This window comes from Elaeis guineensis, chromosome 10, assembly GCF_000442705.2.
Source record: "Elaeis guineensis isolate ETL-2024a chromosome 10, EG11, whole genome shotgun sequence".
Lineage (NCBI taxonomy): Eukaryota > Viridiplantae > Streptophyta > Magnoliopsida > Arecales > Arecaceae > Elaeis > Elaeis guineensis.
The window spans coordinates 85,458,239-85,475,770 of NC_026002.2; positions in this window are offsets into that span (position 1 = coordinate 85,458,239).

A 17,532-nucleotide genomic window follows, 5' to 3' on the forward strand; every position below is an offset into this window, starting at 1 on the left:
AGCTCTTGGTTCACAACACTATGACTTAATATATTTTTTATGAGGACTTTAATGGTCTCATGCACATCTTAACTCAACCAAGATGCATCATGATGCACTATAATATTGTAACTTCATTAACATAACAATTAATCATGACATCTAATTATATCTCTAAGATATGAAATCATAATCATACAATATGATTATAACATAGCAACTTAAGTATATCATATGCATATCATGCATCAATATAAAATACTCTTTTTATTGTTCTTCTTCTTGAAACATCACAATGGCACCCCTACATGCCATAAGAATATCCTATGGAATGGGAAGAGAGGGTCTTTGAACCTTACTTACTCTTATGATCAAACGGTCTAGTGATGAACCCTAATCTGACTACTACACTAGTAAAAAAAATATTCTATATCTATGTATGTATATATAATCCACACATCATGCCTCTGAACATAATGTTATGTATTTAAATATATCTTTAAGACATGCTAGGGTTTGGATGTTCAATTGGATTCAACCATTGACCTGACTTGAACTAAACCAAAAACTCAAGCTTGATCACAATCAAGATAATATTCTAAGCTTTGATTGTATAAATTAAAGTAGGCTCTAATATCACTATTGGGTTTCGATGGCACAGCAGAAGGGCTAGGTGTTTAAAATTTTTATTCAAAACATCTGACGTACCGAAATCCTAATTCTCAAGAATCTTTGACTATAACAATCGAAGCATAATTAAATTAAACTTGGATAAGAAGAATATCTATAATGCTAATCTTAATTTTTATAAAGTGTCCAAGTGTCTATCCTCCAATAGTGATCCACATAAAAATCAAACCAAAGACAGCTCTCTTCCTTTACCTTGCTTCAAGAGTTCTAGCCCCTAGAACTCAACTAGCCACCAGTCGATCAGACTTTCCTCCAGACCCAAGTCTGGATCTCTCAAAAACTCTCATTAGACCTGGACACCTTCTTCTAGACCTCTTAAACCCTTAGAGCTATTAGGATTAGGCTTGTCTTAAAAGAACAAGCCTTTGTCCTAAACCCTAGAGTTGTAAGAGAGGGAGAGAGGAATTAGATAGAATGTGTAAGAGTTGAATGATCAATCCTATCAGTCACCCTCTATTTATAGAACTAGAGGAGGCACCAACAGAGAAGACACAGCTTATCTGAAAAGCCATATCAGGTCCTTGTATCACTTATCTGAGAGTCTTCAAATAGAAGGACTCATCAAGGTGTGATACGTCGATTGATTCCCTCTCATGCGCATGCCATCAGAAGAGATGAGTTTCTCGCATCCATTCCCATTTCAGAATAGCATGAAAACTTGCCACATATTCTCTGATTCAAATGCGAAGGTAATCAACAAGGGATGCCCCATTTGGATAGGACTTTAAATAACAGAAGGACTCTTCAACGCAGAGAGATGCGCGAGTCCTTCCTCTATCGCACGCACGCATGCCCAGTAAAGTTCATCATAGGCACCCATCCAATTATCTGATAATTTTTTAAATTTATCTCATGGCATCAACATTTAAATCTAATCCTAACATGAAAAGATGTCAGACAAATATGGCACCTAAGACTCCTTAAAGCAAAAGGAGTCTTCGCATCTCTTCGCACGTCCAAAAACTTCTCGCATGCACAGTTTGGTTCCAGGAGAGTTTCCATGCCATTTTAAAAGAATTTTCATACTTTAAAATTTGTGCTAGAGAGGAAAGGGTCTGATCTCATTTCCATATGGATCAGAGACTCTTGGTCCTTTTGCATGCCAAAATAGAGAGTATGTGTGCTCTTCACAAAAGTGCGCCAAGAGTCCTTCACAACTTGGACTCTTGGTTGTTGGCGTGGATAAGCATTTAGGTGCCCCTCTTTAGACTACCTCTAGGTGGTACGATCTAACCCAAATACACATCAAATTGGGTTAGCTAATTTGTAAGGTTTGAGACCAAATTGATCTCCTAGGAGGTAGGGTTTCCACATGTGCTAACATGCATACCGGAGACCCTGATTGGATCATAAATTTCAATCAACCTTATCAAAAAGAGTCCTTGGCCAATTCTTTTATATGTGTGACCCATTGGGTTCCACATCTAGCTAGCAGTAGGTCTAGGTATAAATTGATGTAATTTGATTAGACTCTTTCTAATCGATTTAGGTCCAATCGAGCTAACTTAAGTTCAGCAATTAGAATCTTTTCTAATTGATGATTGAATTAAATTTTTTAATTCGATCAAATCTATAAGTCAAGATTGATGACTAGCAATATATCATGATTATTTAGAAGATATAAAATTTGATAGAAATATCAAATATATTCTTCAATGGTAAGTTACCGTACAATTCAATCCTTCAATCATCCTTGCATCCCGAATAAATTCATGAGTATGAAATCATGTCAAACTCAAATGTATATTCATATTGATTCTCTAACAACTAATGATGACTCTAATGATGAAGCATTAAAAATTCTTTCTAATCTTCATCCTGCTTTTGGTCAAAAGATTTTTTTTGAGTCATCTAGAGATGAGAATACACAGGATGCGATCTCCTCTTATTAGAAGTGATTGATTCTTTGTTGACCGACTAATAATCTTCATACACACTCCATCATATTCAAAACATCTCGTATATATCTTAATGGCATGCCTGGGTATGAACCAAAAAATGATTTATGTACACAAAATTTCATAGTGATCTCAGGTCTAAGGATCACTTGCACAACTCTCACTTAGAGAACCATCTTTTGACATACAAGTAAGGCTTCCATAAGATATTCTCTGTCGGTGAGTCAATTTAGTGGACTCATTTTCAAATGAGCACCTACATCCTTGTATTAGTACCCCCACATAAGTGGCTAGTGAGATCAATCACTCTCTCCACTCAATGCTCCCATGATCAAAAATACTTAAGATTAAAATTTTAAGATTTTAGTTTTCACAGACATGACTCATTCATATCTTCTAAAATCATTGTCCTAATCTTTGAGGTTCATCATTGTTGGGTATAAAATACTCCCCAGCCGAAGTTTGTATCAAAAGTGACCCTCTCGAGATTCTACCGGCATCCGACCTTGGGTGACATCTTTCCGAACCTCTTCGATGGCTGAGCTTCTGCCATGTTCTCAAGTTTTGCCGATGGATAAACTCCCACAGCTTCTTCCACAAGTGTCGATCAGATTCTCCCGACGGACAAACTCCCACCGCATCTCCCGAGCTTCTCCAGCGGTAAGCTTCTTCGGTCGTCTATCAGGCTGCTCCAAGTGCTCTCTGGATTCTACTATCGGCCGACCTCCTACAAGGGTCAACCATTCTCCGAACCTCTTCCAGATCTTTTCCAATAGGATTTGATCGACTCCAATCTGAATTTCTTCCAGAACTTCACCAGTTCGTCAGCGGTCGAACTTTCCCAACAGTAGATCTCCACGACGGACAGACTCCATTCAAGTTTCTACGGTGGTCGACCGCCTTCTGGATTTCATCCAAGCTCCTACGAAAGCTGGACTTCTTCCCCGAACTCCTACTACAGGTAGACTTCTCCGATGCCGACGGATTTTTGCACCAACAGGATTGGCGCTAGAGGAAAGGGGTGTGTCTTCGCAGTACCCTTATTCTTAAAGGAGTGCTCAATGGGACCACCTCCGATCATCTTCTCCGACATCTCCTCCTCTGATTGCCTGCCTGATCTCCACCTGATACCTTTCCGAAGGGCATCCACCAGGTGGTCAACGGCCTCCGCGGCCAGATCTCAGTGAGTTCCACAAGCCCTGACCTCATCTCTGATTTCCCAGTCTCCTCTTCCTCCGGCGACGGTAGTCGGCATGGAGCAGTTTGACCTGCTGGTTCAACAGGTCAGAGGCCTCACCGAAGCAGTGTAGGCCATGCAGCAGCCGCAGCAGCCGTAGGCATCGGTGCGGCTAGAAAGAGCATCGCCAGAGTTCTAGAATCTGACATCAGGCAGGCCACATGGGCCAGCCACCCTGTCTTTCCCAGAAAAGAAAAACAGAAGGCGGAGAGTCCTCCGTCCGATCATGATTCAACCCCCAGAGAGTCCCTGCCTCTGCTCCACTAGAAGACCCTCGAGGCCCACGATCGAGAGGACCTCCTGGATCAGAGATTTCAGGAGATGAACCAGCGGATCGAAGAGCTCCACTGTGCTCCCACTGCTTACGGTGAGGACATCTGCACTGACCCTCCTTTCTCTCAAATGATCATGCAGGAACCAATCCCGCCAAACTTCAAGCTCCCCCAATTCGAGAGCTACGACGGAACCTCAGACCCGATCGACCACTTGGAGGCCTTCCGAACTATGATGCTGCTCCATGGCACGTCAGACGTCATCTTGTGTCGAGCTTTTTCGTCTACCTTGAAGGGAGCAGCAAGGAACTGATACTCGACACTGAAGCCGGGTACAATCTTCTCTTTTGACCAGATGAGTCACCAGTTCATGGCTCATTTCGTCAGTAGCCGACATCCCCGGTGAGGTTCGGAGTCCCTCGTTAACATCAAGCAAAAGGAGGGAGAATCCATCCGAGCTTACGTCAACCGCTTCAACGCCGTCGCCCTGGAGGTCCGAAACCTGGACCAATCAGTCGCAATGGCCGCCTTAAAGAGCGGCCTTCAAAAGAATGACCTCCTCTTCTCCTTGGAAAAGAAGTACCCCAGAGACTTTGTCGATCTGCTGGCTCGGGCCGAAGGATATGCCCTAGCGGAGGAAGCCTTCAAGCTGAAGGATGAGGAGGCTGCGAAGGAGCGGCAAGTGGGCGACACCAGCAGGCCCGCAGTTGAAAGAGGGCCGAGTGAAGCTCGGCCACGTTCTCAGACTCCTCCCGGACACAAGCACGCCCAAACTCCTCCCCGAGCATGCAGGCAGAGAAGCCCGGACTACAGAGTTCGGTGGGGCTCTCCCCCAGGAAGATTCTACAGCTATGTCCCCCTCAATGCATCGAAAACCCAGGTGCTGATGGAGGTCAGGGAGCAGCTCCCAAGGCCGGAAAGGATGCGCACACACCCCGAAAAGCACAATCCTAACAAGTTCTGCCTCTACCATCGCGACCACGGCCACGACACAGAGAAATGCATTCAACTCCGAGATGAGATCGAGGAGCTCATCAGACGAGGTCAGCTCGACAGGTTCACTCGACGTCGGCCTGAGGGTAGAGAGGATCGGCCAAGGGCCCTGCCGCAACCTGAGCCGTCGAGGAGGGAAGAGCAGCCCGGAGATCGGCCTCCAATCGGGATCATCAACTCCATCTCTGGAGGACCTTGATGGGGTGCAGACCTTCTATGACCATGAAATTTGAAAAACCTGTAAATGTAATACTAACGACTTTGCTTTAAATCAAGATTCCTTTCAGATTTGCATATCTTTCCCTTTCGACGTAGACTCATAACGACAGGGGGTAACCCCTTCAGATGATAAAAACACGGCCATGTTAGGAACAGGAGGAGAACCTCATCCTAACATGAGCAAAGTTGGAAGTTCGATTATTTTAAGACCGGACGGAGGGAGAGGCCCATATAACGGCCCTTATGTGCCCCATGGCCATGTTAGGAACAGGAGGAGAACCTCGTCCTAACATGAGCAAAGTTGGAAGTCCAATTATTTTAAGATCGGATAGGAGGAGAAGCCCATATAACGGCCCTTATGTGCCCCACTGTCATGTTAGGAATGGGAAGAGAACCTCGTCTTAACATGAGCAAAGTCGAAGGCCCGGTTCTCCTTAGACCGGATGGGGGGAGAGGCCTTACAATGCCCTTATGTGCCCCCATAGCCATGTTAGGGACAGGAGGAGAACCTCGTCCTAACATGAGCAAAGTCGAAGGCCCGATTCTTCTTAGATCGGATAAAGGAAGAGGCCCTACAACGCCCTCATGCACCCCCACAGCCATGTTAGGGATAGGAGGAGAACCTTGGCCTAACATGAGCAAAGTCGAAGGCCCGATTCTCCTTAGATCGGATGGGGGGAGAGGCCCTACAATGCCCTCATGCGCCCCCACAGTCATGATGGGACAGGAGGAGAACCTCGCCCTAACATGAGCAAAGTCGAAGGCCTGGTTACTTTTAGACCGGATGGGGGGAGAGGCCCTACAACGCCCTTATGTGCCCCCACAGCTATGTTAGGGACAGGAGGAGAACCTCACCCTAACATGAGTAAAGTCGAAGGCCCGATTACTTTTAGATCGAATGGGAGAGATACCCTGCAACTCCATATGTGCCCCCACAGTCCTGTTAGAAACAGGAGGAGAACCTCATCCTAACCTGAGCTGAAATCGACTACATCAGGAATAGGAGGACAACCTCATCCTGACACCAACTAAGATCCGATCATTCAAGACCAGATAAGAAAAAGAAAACCTTCTTGACGGCCCCTCCGTGCTCCCGCGACCCCGCTAAGAGCAGAGGGAAAACCCTCACTCGAGAAAAGAAAAAAGAAAAAGGAGGGAAGTTAAAAAGGAAAGCGACGAACTACACCAGCGATAAATAAAAATTAAATTATGTCAAAGATACAGGGGACCTCGTCTCAGCGAGGATGGAGATTCTTATCAAAAATCTCCAGTCTCCAAGAGGGCTCTCAACACAGGCCAAGGATAAGACAGCTTCCTCAAGGCGACGAGAAGTTCAGACCCCCGAGCTCGAACTCCAAAAGGAAGTGTCAAACTCAAGTAGCCCCGGACAAATCTGCGGCCATAAACAAAAGGGACAGGTCAATGCGACGATGATTGGGTACCTTCGAATGACATCGATATTGAGCAAGGCGAAAATTGAAAGAAGTTTGGCAAACAATAACTCAACACATGAGTAGAAGAGGTAATGGAAAATTTTTTTTTCATTTCATTAGCTAAGTATGCATTACAAAGCCCTGAAGGCTAAAAAAGAAAGACGACAAGAAAAGCAAACCAACATGACGATGATCAGGTGTTGAGAAATATGTCCCAAAAGCCAATCGTCAAGCTGTTGACGGTTGAGCAACCAAGTATTGTAATTGATTTGTTAATAAATAAAATATATTTGGCATCTTCATCATAAGCTTTCATCTTCTAATGAACTCCGTTGTTATGATGAAGTCCTTAGGACTATTTAAGTTTGATAAAGAGAAGATTTATTGATTAGTCCTTAAAACTGTTCACGACCAAATGATAAGCTGTTAATAAGGACGACAGCTTCTATCGAGCATAGGTAGCTGTAGGCCATATGGGTTGGTTGTCCTCTTAACTAAGGAGTATAGAGATACTGGTATGGCATATAGGTGAGATGTAAGGGTACATCATTATTGAATATGACCAACTCCAGAGTATTCTGCTGTCGAGAATATCCCTGATGGGATATAGGTATAAGTGTCCCATAGACTTGAGATCGCCTCAGTGACTTGCAAGCAACTCACTGTGCTTTGGTACTGGACTAACTGAATTTCTAATTCAGGGATGGAAGGCTTCTGGGCACAGTCAAGTACTTGCGAAGTCAGAGTGTGATCGAGATGGGATTGACCACTCCAAGAGTTGGAGAAGAATGAGTCGCTGTATTTTAATTTAGCAAAATCTTGGCCAGGGTAATCCATCAGATGGATTTGATATTTTGAAATACAAGTGGACAACCTGATCAGAGTTGACAGTTGAACTCTGGGGTGTCCTATGATCATTTTGGTCAAGGGAATGAATTATATAAAAACTATATCCGCATGGGTTCTAAGGATGTTGTTCTACACATTCGACCTATCCGATCATCGGGTACCATTGCTAGATGGTCACTTCGATTGGTACAAGAATTTATTTCTGTGCTACCGGCTTAGGTTCGGATCTATGAGGTCACACACATTAGAGTTCATGATCCGATCGGATGGTTGATCAACGATTAAGAATCATTCTAGGGTTAAATGATCAATACGATTGACATTTAACCCAGTGCAAGTATTGCAGGAGGATCGATTAGCAATTCGATTGCTAATTGACTTAATTTGATGGGCTGAGATTAAGTCTAATTAAATATGATTTAATTAGATTTATTTTGGGCTTCATTGGATCAAGTCTAATTGGTTTATTGGATAAGCCAAGTGCAAGGAAAAACTAGTCCTAGTTCAACTAGGACTTGGGTCAATCTAATTTCTAATTTGATTAGAAAATTAAATCAGATTTAAATCTAATTTAATCTGATTAAATTAGGTTCTTAATTGGGTTAAGACTTATTTTAATTAGGTTGATCTAATTTTAGTTTGATTTGATTTGGAAAATCAAATTAAAACAAGTCATAAGATAGAATCCTAGTAAGACTAGGATTCCACCTTGCGCCACATAAGCCTTCCCCACGCCCTCTCTCTTATTCAATGCCAATCTCCACTTATTTTATGCAACAAAAGTCCTCTCCCAGGTCTCTCCCACATTCACAAAAGGTTTCCTCTCTTCTTTCTTACATGGAAGGTGGTTTGAATCAAATCAAAAAGGAATAAGTTTTGATTTCGAATTCTATGAGATAGAGTTTTAGAAATCCAAAACTCTTTCAATTTTGCACCGAATTTATCCAAATTTTTTTTAGAATTTTTATGAATTTTAGGGTATATATTATGCACCCTTTTCTGGTAATCTATACATGAAAATATGGAGGAGGTGCTCAAGAGTTGGGCGCCCCTTAACTTGCCATGTTTGGATAAGCCTTGACTAGGTATTTGACCTAGACAAGGACTCCATCATATCTCTCTGTATAAAATGAGTTTCTTTGTAAAATTTTAGGAGTAGACAGAGATTTGAGAGACCTTTGAGTCATCCAAAAATCAAAGAGAAAGACCTTTTGGTCGTGGAGATATAAAAAATGCAAGTTAGGGTGTCTAGAGAGAAAAACGTGAAGAAGAAGAGGGTCTTCTTCTAGGATTTTTTGTTTTCATATCTTTCCTCCCTCCATCTTGAGTTTCCTGAGAGTGTCTCAGATCTGAAACTCCTCCTTTTATTTTTCATCTTTGGAAGAGTCCAAATCAAGAAGAAGGAGGCACCTGATCAACCATCAAAGAAAAATCAGCGCAGTACTAGCATACTGTGCTGATTTTCTGAAGCAGGACTTCTGATCGAGAATCGTGGGCTCGTGTGGATGACTCCTAGAGGCCGAACGTATGTGCGGCTTGCAACATCATCCTTAAGCCCGGATCATCAAGGTTAGAGCGTCTAACTTGCAAGGTAATAGATCTGATCTATTGTTTAATACATACATTAGATGTGGTATAGAAACATGTTGATATGATCAACATGTAGTTCATGCTATATTTATATTTTTTAATTTTTAATTTAATGCTATGTAATAATCATGTAATAGGATCTTAGATTTAGGGATTCTCTAATTTTAGAAAATAAATTTTGATTTATTTTAGTCTTCCCCTGTATGATCTTGAAAAAGTTTCAAGATCTAACCCTGAAACCCTAGATCTGGTTCCTACATCAGGAACCCTCAGACAACATCGACATCAAATGAGATAAAAAAATAAAAGAAGTTCGGCGGATGATAATTTAACACAAAGTGCGGACAAGGTAACAAAAAATCTCTTTTTCATTTTGATTAACAAGGTATACGTTACAAAGCCCTGAAGGCCAAAGAAAGAAGAACAATACGACAAGACCTGAAAAGAATACATTAGAGACCGCTTCAAGTTTTCTACTTCTCCTTCCAGTTCTATCTTTCTCAGCAGTATTTTTTAGTACGTATGATGAACCCATTGGCTCTCACCCTCCGCCTCGTTCTGCCCCATTGCCGAAACCCTAACCCTAAGGGGAAAAGAGCGGGATAGAACTCAAGGGGTGGCGGCGGCGACGACGGCGGCAACGACGACCTACTTCAAGAAGAATCAGAAGTACCCCAATGGCCGCGATAACACCAGAGGCATGCACCACCACCATATTCTCTCCGATAATTACCATCCCAGGTATTTCGACGAGGTCAGCGTGCGCTACTTCCACTGCCCCCACAACAAGTTCTACTATTCCATCATTAGTGCCGACCACCTCTGGTCCCTCGACCCCGACGACGTCAAGAAGCCCGCCGTAGCTTATGACGGCAACTCCACCCCCTTGATCGGTGTCGCCCCGATCAACTACTTCAAAATTCTCGGATAGGACGCACTCACCGATCAGTTCCGTTATTAAATTCCTGTTGTTAAAAAAATTCTCCCTCGAGTCTCCTTCGAAGCTGTGGGAGCCTTCAGTGGCAGCTCGACAGCCGCTGAACTTGTGGGCCACCATTTTCCTTCTCCTCCTCCTCTCGATCCGTAGCATCCCCTCGAGATGGACCTCCGGGGCAGAAGCCCTGGCGGGAGAACTCCTCGAAAGGGCTCGGGGGACTGAAGGCTCGGCGTCGTAAGTAACGTCGACGGCGAGGGCCGCCCGGGCAACTTCTACATTCGTGCCTGCAACAAGAGAAAAGAAAGAAAGTGTTGGTGCAAAAATCCGCCTGCGTCGGAGAAGCTGGAGTTGAGGAAGCCGCGGTCGCCGCCGGGACCTGCAAGGGAAGTCTAAACCGGAGGTGGGGTTGCTCCGGCAAGACCCTCCGACGCTCAAGTCAGTTTTCTGCCTCAACAAGAATGGAGTGCTCGAGCGGAGAATTTAGCAGAGTTTTGAGATAAGGCAAAAGAGCTTAAAAAATAATGTATCTGAGTCCCCCCTTTTATAGGCGGGGGAGGCAACGGACTGATGGCGACGTGTGTAACTGCCTGGTAGTGGGCCGCCCATGGTCAGGGGAATTGATTGCGAAAGATAATGGAGCAGACACGTGGGTATCACCTCGACTTGCCACGTGGAATCCGTTATGAGGGGTGGAGCAGCGTCCGTCGTCAGGAGAATCGCATGGTATCCATCGCAGGAGGTGGAGCAGGTTCGTGGCCGTTACTGTGGCCTGCCAGGGGGATAATGGAGCTGTGCGGAGTCCGCCACAGGAAGTGGAGCAGGGCGGCTATGGCAGCTGCGGCTTGTCAGGGAATGATGATACTGCGTGGAGTTCGCCATAGGAGGTGGAGCAGGGTCGCGGCCGTTTTGAGGGCCTGTCAGGGGGCGTGGATCTGTCGATTGAAGCTCGACAATAGTCGGAGCCGTCGTGAGCGGAGCCCGACTCCCGTAGGAGTCTGGGCGGAGCTGTGATGATGGCGGCAGAGCCCGGCACGCGTAGGAGTCCGGGCGGAGCTGCGCTGATGTCGGCGGCGGAGTCCGGCTCCCGTAGGAGTCCGGGCGGAGCTGTGATGATGGCGGCAGAGCCCGGCTCCCGTAGGAGTCCGGGCGGAGCTGCGCTGATGTCGTCGGTGGAGCCTGGCTCCTGTAGGAGTCCGGGCGGAGCTGCGCTGCAAACAAAGTCAAGGGTGAAGTCTGACTCTGATAGGAGTCCGGATTGAGCTTACCAGCGATTGATATTGAGAGCGGAGCCCGGCTCCCGTAGGAGTCCGGGCGGAGCTGTTTTGATGTTGGCGGCAGAGCCCGGCTCCCGTAGGAGTCCGGGCGGAGCAGCGCTTGCTGATGGCGGTGGAGCCCGGCTCCCGTAGGAGTCCGGGCGGAGCTGTGCTGATGTCGTCGGTGGAGCCTGGCTCCCGTAGGAGTCCGGGCGGAGCTGCGCTGCAAACAAAGTCAAGGGTGAAGTCCGGCTCTGATAGGAGTCCGGATTGAGCTTACCAGCGATTGATATTGAGAGCGGAGCCCGGCTCCCGTAGGAGTCCGGGCGGAGCTGTTTTGATGTTGGCGGCGGAGCCCGGCTCCCGTAGGAGTCCGGGCGGAGCAGCGCTTGCTGATGGCGGTGGAGCCCGGCTCCCGTAGGAGTCCGGGCGGAGCTGTGCTGATGTTGTCGGTGGAGCCCGGCTCCCGTAGGAGTCCGAGCGGAGTCGCGTTTGCTGATGGCGGTTCCGCCGTGGGTTCCGGCTGTGGGTATTTTATACCCAACACCAGTCCCCCTACATCGGAGTTTTGAATTTCAAACGAAGGAAGTACATAGAAGTACAGCCGAAACCATCCCTTCGAATCCCGCGCCCTGCCGCTCCCAGATATTTTGGCATTAAATGAGCGCGTGCCGGAGTCTTTTCGAATTGGGGCGGTACGAGGGGATGCTTCGAAGACCCCGCAGGTACACTGTCCTAGGTACGGCGCAATTATGGCCCTGCCAACCGCCAGCCGCCTTTAGTCGTCTGCCGCGGGGAGTGGGACACGTGTCGAGCGTGGACTGGCCTGGGGGGATTCGAGATCATTATGGCGCCGGATCCCAGGGTCTATTTAAACCCGTCCTCCCCCCGTCAGGCGTCCTACTCCATTTTTGATCTTCGCTGGCGTCTATCATCTCCCCGAGAGTCTGCTCTCGCGAACGCCCTTTCGAGCCGTAGGCGCCTTCCGTCTCTCGCACCCCGGGTCCTCAGAGCAAGATAGGTTAGTGCCCACCTTCTTTTCACCGCCTAGGGATCTTTCGTCTTTTCATTCTCTTCGTGTCTTCCTCCGGGTTGACCTTTGGCGTTTCGTTCCCCTCTCGATTTGCCTTTCTAGGGCCCTTTAGGTTTTCCCCCGAGAAAAAATGTCTTCTGAATCTTCTGTCCCCGTAAGTTCTGGGAGTTCTTCTGCTTCGAACCCCCAGGCCTCCGTTTCCGCGGATGAACCCGCGCTCGGGGCAGGGCCTCGCCCGGTTTTCGCGCCGGGCGCCATTTCGTGTTCGTCGACTCCGGACGAACTTCTCCTGATAAGGGCTCGATACGGGGTCCCTATGGAGTACGACCTAGAGCTTCCTGGCCCCTCTGATAGGGCCAGTGCTCCCCCTCCCGGCCGCTTTTTTCTGTACCAGGAGGCCTTTCGTGCCGGGCTTCGGCTTCCGCTCCCAAACTTCGTCGCCGCCTTCTTTCGCTTTTTAGATATTTCACTTGCTTCTGTTGCCCCGAATTTCTTTAGGTTTTTGATAGGGTTTCTCTCTCTCTGCCATATAGCCGAGGTCCATCCGTCCCTCTCCTTATTCAGACATTTCTACACCTTCAAACGCCATCCTTCAGCGAAGGACTGGTGGTACTTCTCCCCCCAGTTCGGTAAGAAGGGGTTGCTGAAGGGTGCCCCTTCTTCGATTCACAACTGGAAGGAAAAATTCCTCTTCGTCTACTGCCCGACCTTAGAACTAGGTCTGCCCCGTTGGGGGGCTCTGAGGGATTCCGTCCGCCGGGCTCCCAGCCTGGGAGAGGACGACCTCCAGGCCGCCCAGAAGCTTCTGAGTTACCCCGCTCCTTCCCTTCCTAACCTTCTGAGGGAGCAGCTTCTTTTCAACATCGGCCTGAGCCCCCAGGATCCAGCAAGTATTTATCTTTTCTCGCCTTCTTTTTGTTTATTTTTTCTCTCCTCTTCCTTTTCTCTCTCTTCTTTCTCTTCTCTCTCTTTTTTTTTTTTTTTTTTTTTTTTTGACTCCGGACTGATCGATGTTGCTTCTTTTTCTTCTTCTTCTCTCCCCCCTTCCTTTTTCTTTAGCAATGGACGCCGAAGCCACGCGGATGCTCGCCAAGTCCATGAGAGCCCAGAAGAGGAAGGGCGCGACGACCTCCGGCTCAGCGAAGAGGGCCAAGGTGGGAGAGACGAGCTTGGTCGCGCCCGTCCAGGCGACCCCGACCATCGACATTCCTTCGGATGCCGAACCAGTGGTCCCCCGGGCTCCCCCAAGGAGCCCGCCGACCGAGGTCCCCATTCTGGAGGTCCGCCCCGCGGAGGCGCCCGCCGTGGGGAAGAGAAGGAAATCGGTGGCCCGTAGGGCGAGCGGCCACCGAACTGCCACGGACGAGTCCGTCTGCTCCGAGGGGGGATCGGAGAACCCCTTCAACGACAAGGCTCTGATCAGGCGGCTGCTCGACGGCTGCATTCTGCCCGATGTCGTGGAGAGGATTGACCATGCCGATCCCGAGCAGCGGGCCTGGGATACTCTGGGATCCTTTCTTGAGGTAAGCGGATGTTTATTTGCATGGTTGTTCGGTCTTTGTTGTAATTCTCTATCCGTCCTTGCAGATCGGGCACCAGCTCTTCGCCTACGTCGAGGCATCGGGCCGCGCGAGAAGGGACCTTCTCCGAGCGGAGGAGCGCTGCCGGGACGAGGCTGCCCATCTTCAAGCGAAGACGGCCGAGGTGGCCACCCTCTGGGAGGCCCTGGAGAGAGAGAGACAGGATCGGGAAGAGGAAAGACAAGCCCGGGAGGAGGAGAGACAAGCCCGGGAGGCAGAGAGGCGGAGCCTGGAGGAGTCGGTGAGGAAGGCGGAGGCCGAGGTCGCCCATCTGGCCGAGCAAACTCCGGTTCTGGTCTCGGAGGCCAGGACCCTTGCGGTGGAGGAGTTCAAGGCCTCCGCGGAGATGAGGGAGCTGAACGTCCAGTTCGGCCTGGAGGCATTTACCAAAGGGTTTGAGCTTTGCCGGGAGAAGGTGGCCAGCAGATATCCCGATCTTGGCCTCGAATTCTTGGAGGAGTCCGACGACGAGGCTGGCCCTTCGCCTGCCGCCACAGCAGTTGCACCCCCCGCGCCGAACTCTCCACCCCCCGCTCCCGAGGTCTGAGACCTCCGACCTTGTATCTTTCTTTTGTTGTCATGCTTCCTTTTCATTTGTCTTCAAGATCAATTAATAAAGCCGAATTTCTTTTTGTGGATGATTTTTTCCTCCCTCTGTTCCTTCTTTCCGGCCTTTCTTCTTGTAACGAATCGGTCTTTGACGCTTGCCTCTTCCGATGGCAGTGTCTCGCTGAAGCACTCCCCTTGCCCCTGGGGGTCCCGCTGAAGTCCACTATCCGACGGTTGAAAAAGGAGGTCCTCCACTTGACAAGGAAGCTGAAGAAGTCGGAAGGCGAGCTCCGTCAGGCGAAAAAATGCTACTCCGAGGCCGCTGTCGAGGCCGCCCACTTCAGGAGTATTCAGGTGAAGGCGATCATGGACTACAGTCGGAGGAAGGCGAGCTTCACAAAAGAGCTTGAGGAATGTAAGAAGAGCGCCAGTGACCGAACTTGGGCTCAAGAAGCCAGGATCAGCGCCCTTAAGATGGAGCTTTCAGCTGCGCAGAGGAGGATTGGCCAGCTGGAAGGAAACTCATCCCGGACCCTAGTGCGGGCTGACGATGCCCAAAAATGGTCACAGAGGGTCTCCGACCTCCAGAAGCAGCTTCAAGATGCCGAAATGAGCCACGACGTGCAGCGGGCTAGCTGGCGCCGGCAAGTGGAAGAGCACAAGAGGAGATTTCGGCAGGCGGCGGACGAGGTCGTTCGTCTTCAGAAGCAGCTGGTTACCAGGGCGCAGCTTACGAACGCCCAAGACACCGAAGAGCTTCGAGCCTTGAGAGGCACCGTCGAGGGGATCTCTGTCTCACTTGGGGAGAAGACGGCCGAGCTTCAACAAGTAAAAATTCAACTGGGACTTGAGCGGAAGGCCATCGCGGACGCAGAGGCGGAGTCCGAAGTTTTACGGAAGTGGCATCGGGAAGCGGAGGCTGAGAGTCGGCGACTTCGTCAGGCGCTCCAGGATATGCTGCAAAAGAAGGAAGAACTAGAGGAAATGGTGGAGACCCTGAGGCAGTCCTGGTCGGGGGATGGAGGTGATCATCCTATGTTAGAGGGAGCAGGACCTCCTTAGAGTTCTTTAGTAGTCACCCCCTTTTTGTAGCTGCCCCCCTTTTCTTTTCTTGTCGTTTTGTCCCTCTTTTTCTGGCCGTCCTGGCCCTGTAGCACATATATCGGAAATGAGAAAAAGGCATTTTGTGTTACCTTGTCCGCGTGTAGCACTAATATTGTCGTTCGTTGACCCTTTCTCGTTGTTTGGCCTATTTGGCTTAGAGGTCGCCGTGGGAAAGGGCTCTTCCCTTCCATCCGATCTCGTCATGTGGCCGAGCCTCGCCACCATTTTTAACCCTTGCTGGCGAAGTGGCGGATGAAGCCCGGCTTTCTTAGGAGCCCGGGCGAAGTCTTTCTTGGGGGCGGAACCCGGCTCCCGTAGGAGTCCGGGTGAAGCTTTACCTGGCGGCGGAACCCGGTTCCCGTAGGAGTCCGGGTGAAGCTTTACCTGGCGGCGGAACCCGGCTCCCGTAGGAGTCCGGGTGAAGCTTTACCTTGGCGGCGGAACCCGGCTCCCGTAGGAGTCCGGGTGAAGCTTTACCTGGCGGCGAAACCCGGCTTCCGTAGGACTCCGGGTGAAGCTTTACCTTGGCGGCGGAACCCGGCTCCCGTAGGAGTCCGGGTGAAGCTTTACTTGGCGGTGGAACCCGGCTCCCGTAGGAGTCCGGGTGAAGCTTTACCTTGGCGGCGGAACCCGGCTCCCGTAGGAGTCCGGGTGAAGCTTTACCTGGCGGCGGAACCCGGCTCCCGTAGGAGTCCGGGTGAAGCTTTACCTTGGCGGCGGAACCCGGCTCCCGTAGGAGTCCGAGTGAAGCTTTATCTTGACGGCGGAACCCGGCTCCCGTAGGAGTCCGGGTGAAGCTTTACCTGGCGGCGGAACCCGATTCCCGTAGGAGTCCGAGTGAAGCTTTACCTGGCGGCGGAACCCGGCTCCCGTAGGAGTCCGGGTGAAGCTTTACCTTGGCGGCGGAACCTGGCTCCCGTAGGAGTCCGAGTGAAGCTTTACCTGGCGGCGGAATCCGACTCCCGTAGGAGTCTGGGTGAAGCTTTACCTTGGCGGTGGAACCCGGCTCCCGTAGGAGTCCGGGTGAAGCTTTACCTGGCGGCGGAACCCGGCTCCCGTAGGAGTCCGGGTGAAGCTTTACCTTGGCGGCGGAACCCGGCTCCCGTAGGAGTCCGGGTGAAGCTTTACCTGGCGGCGGAACCCGGCTTCCGTAGGAGTCCGGGTGAAGCTTTACCTTGGCGGCGGAACCCGGCTCCCGTAGGAGTCTGGGTGAAGCTTTATCTTGGCGGCGGAACCCGGCTCCCGTAGGAGTCCGGGTGAAGCTTTACCTTGGCGGTGGAACCCGGTTCCCGTAGGAGTCCGGGTGAAGCTTTACCTTGGCGGCGGAACCCGGCTCCCGTAGGAGTCCGGGTGAAGCTTTATCTTGGCGACGAAACCCGGCTCCCGTAGGAGTACGGGTGAAGCTTTACCTTGGCGGTGGAACCCGGCTCCCGTAGGAGTCCGGGTGAAGCTTTACCTGGCGGCGGAACCCGGCTCCCGTAGGAGTCCGGGTGAAGCTTTACCTTGGCGGCGGAACCCGGCTCCCGTAGGAGTCCGGGTGAAGCTTTATCTTGGCGGCGGAACCCAGCTCCCGTAGGAGTCCGGGTCTTCCATTTCGCTTGAGCCGGTGGCGAGGTTCTCGTCATCAGCCTGGCTTGTGGGGGCGCGTTAGGGTGTTGTAAGGCCTCTCCCCCCTCCGGTCTAAAAGAATCGGGCCTTCAACTTTGCTCATGTCAGGACAAGGTTCTCCTCCTGTTCCTGACATGGCTATGGGGGCACATTAGGGCGTTGCAAGGCCTCTCCCCCCATCCGGTCTAAAAGAACCGGGCCTTCGACTTTGCTCAAGTTAGGGCGAGGTTTTCCTCCTGTCCCTAACAGGGCTGTGGGGGCACATTAGGGCGTTGTAAGGCCTCTCCCCCCATCCGGTCTAAAAGAAC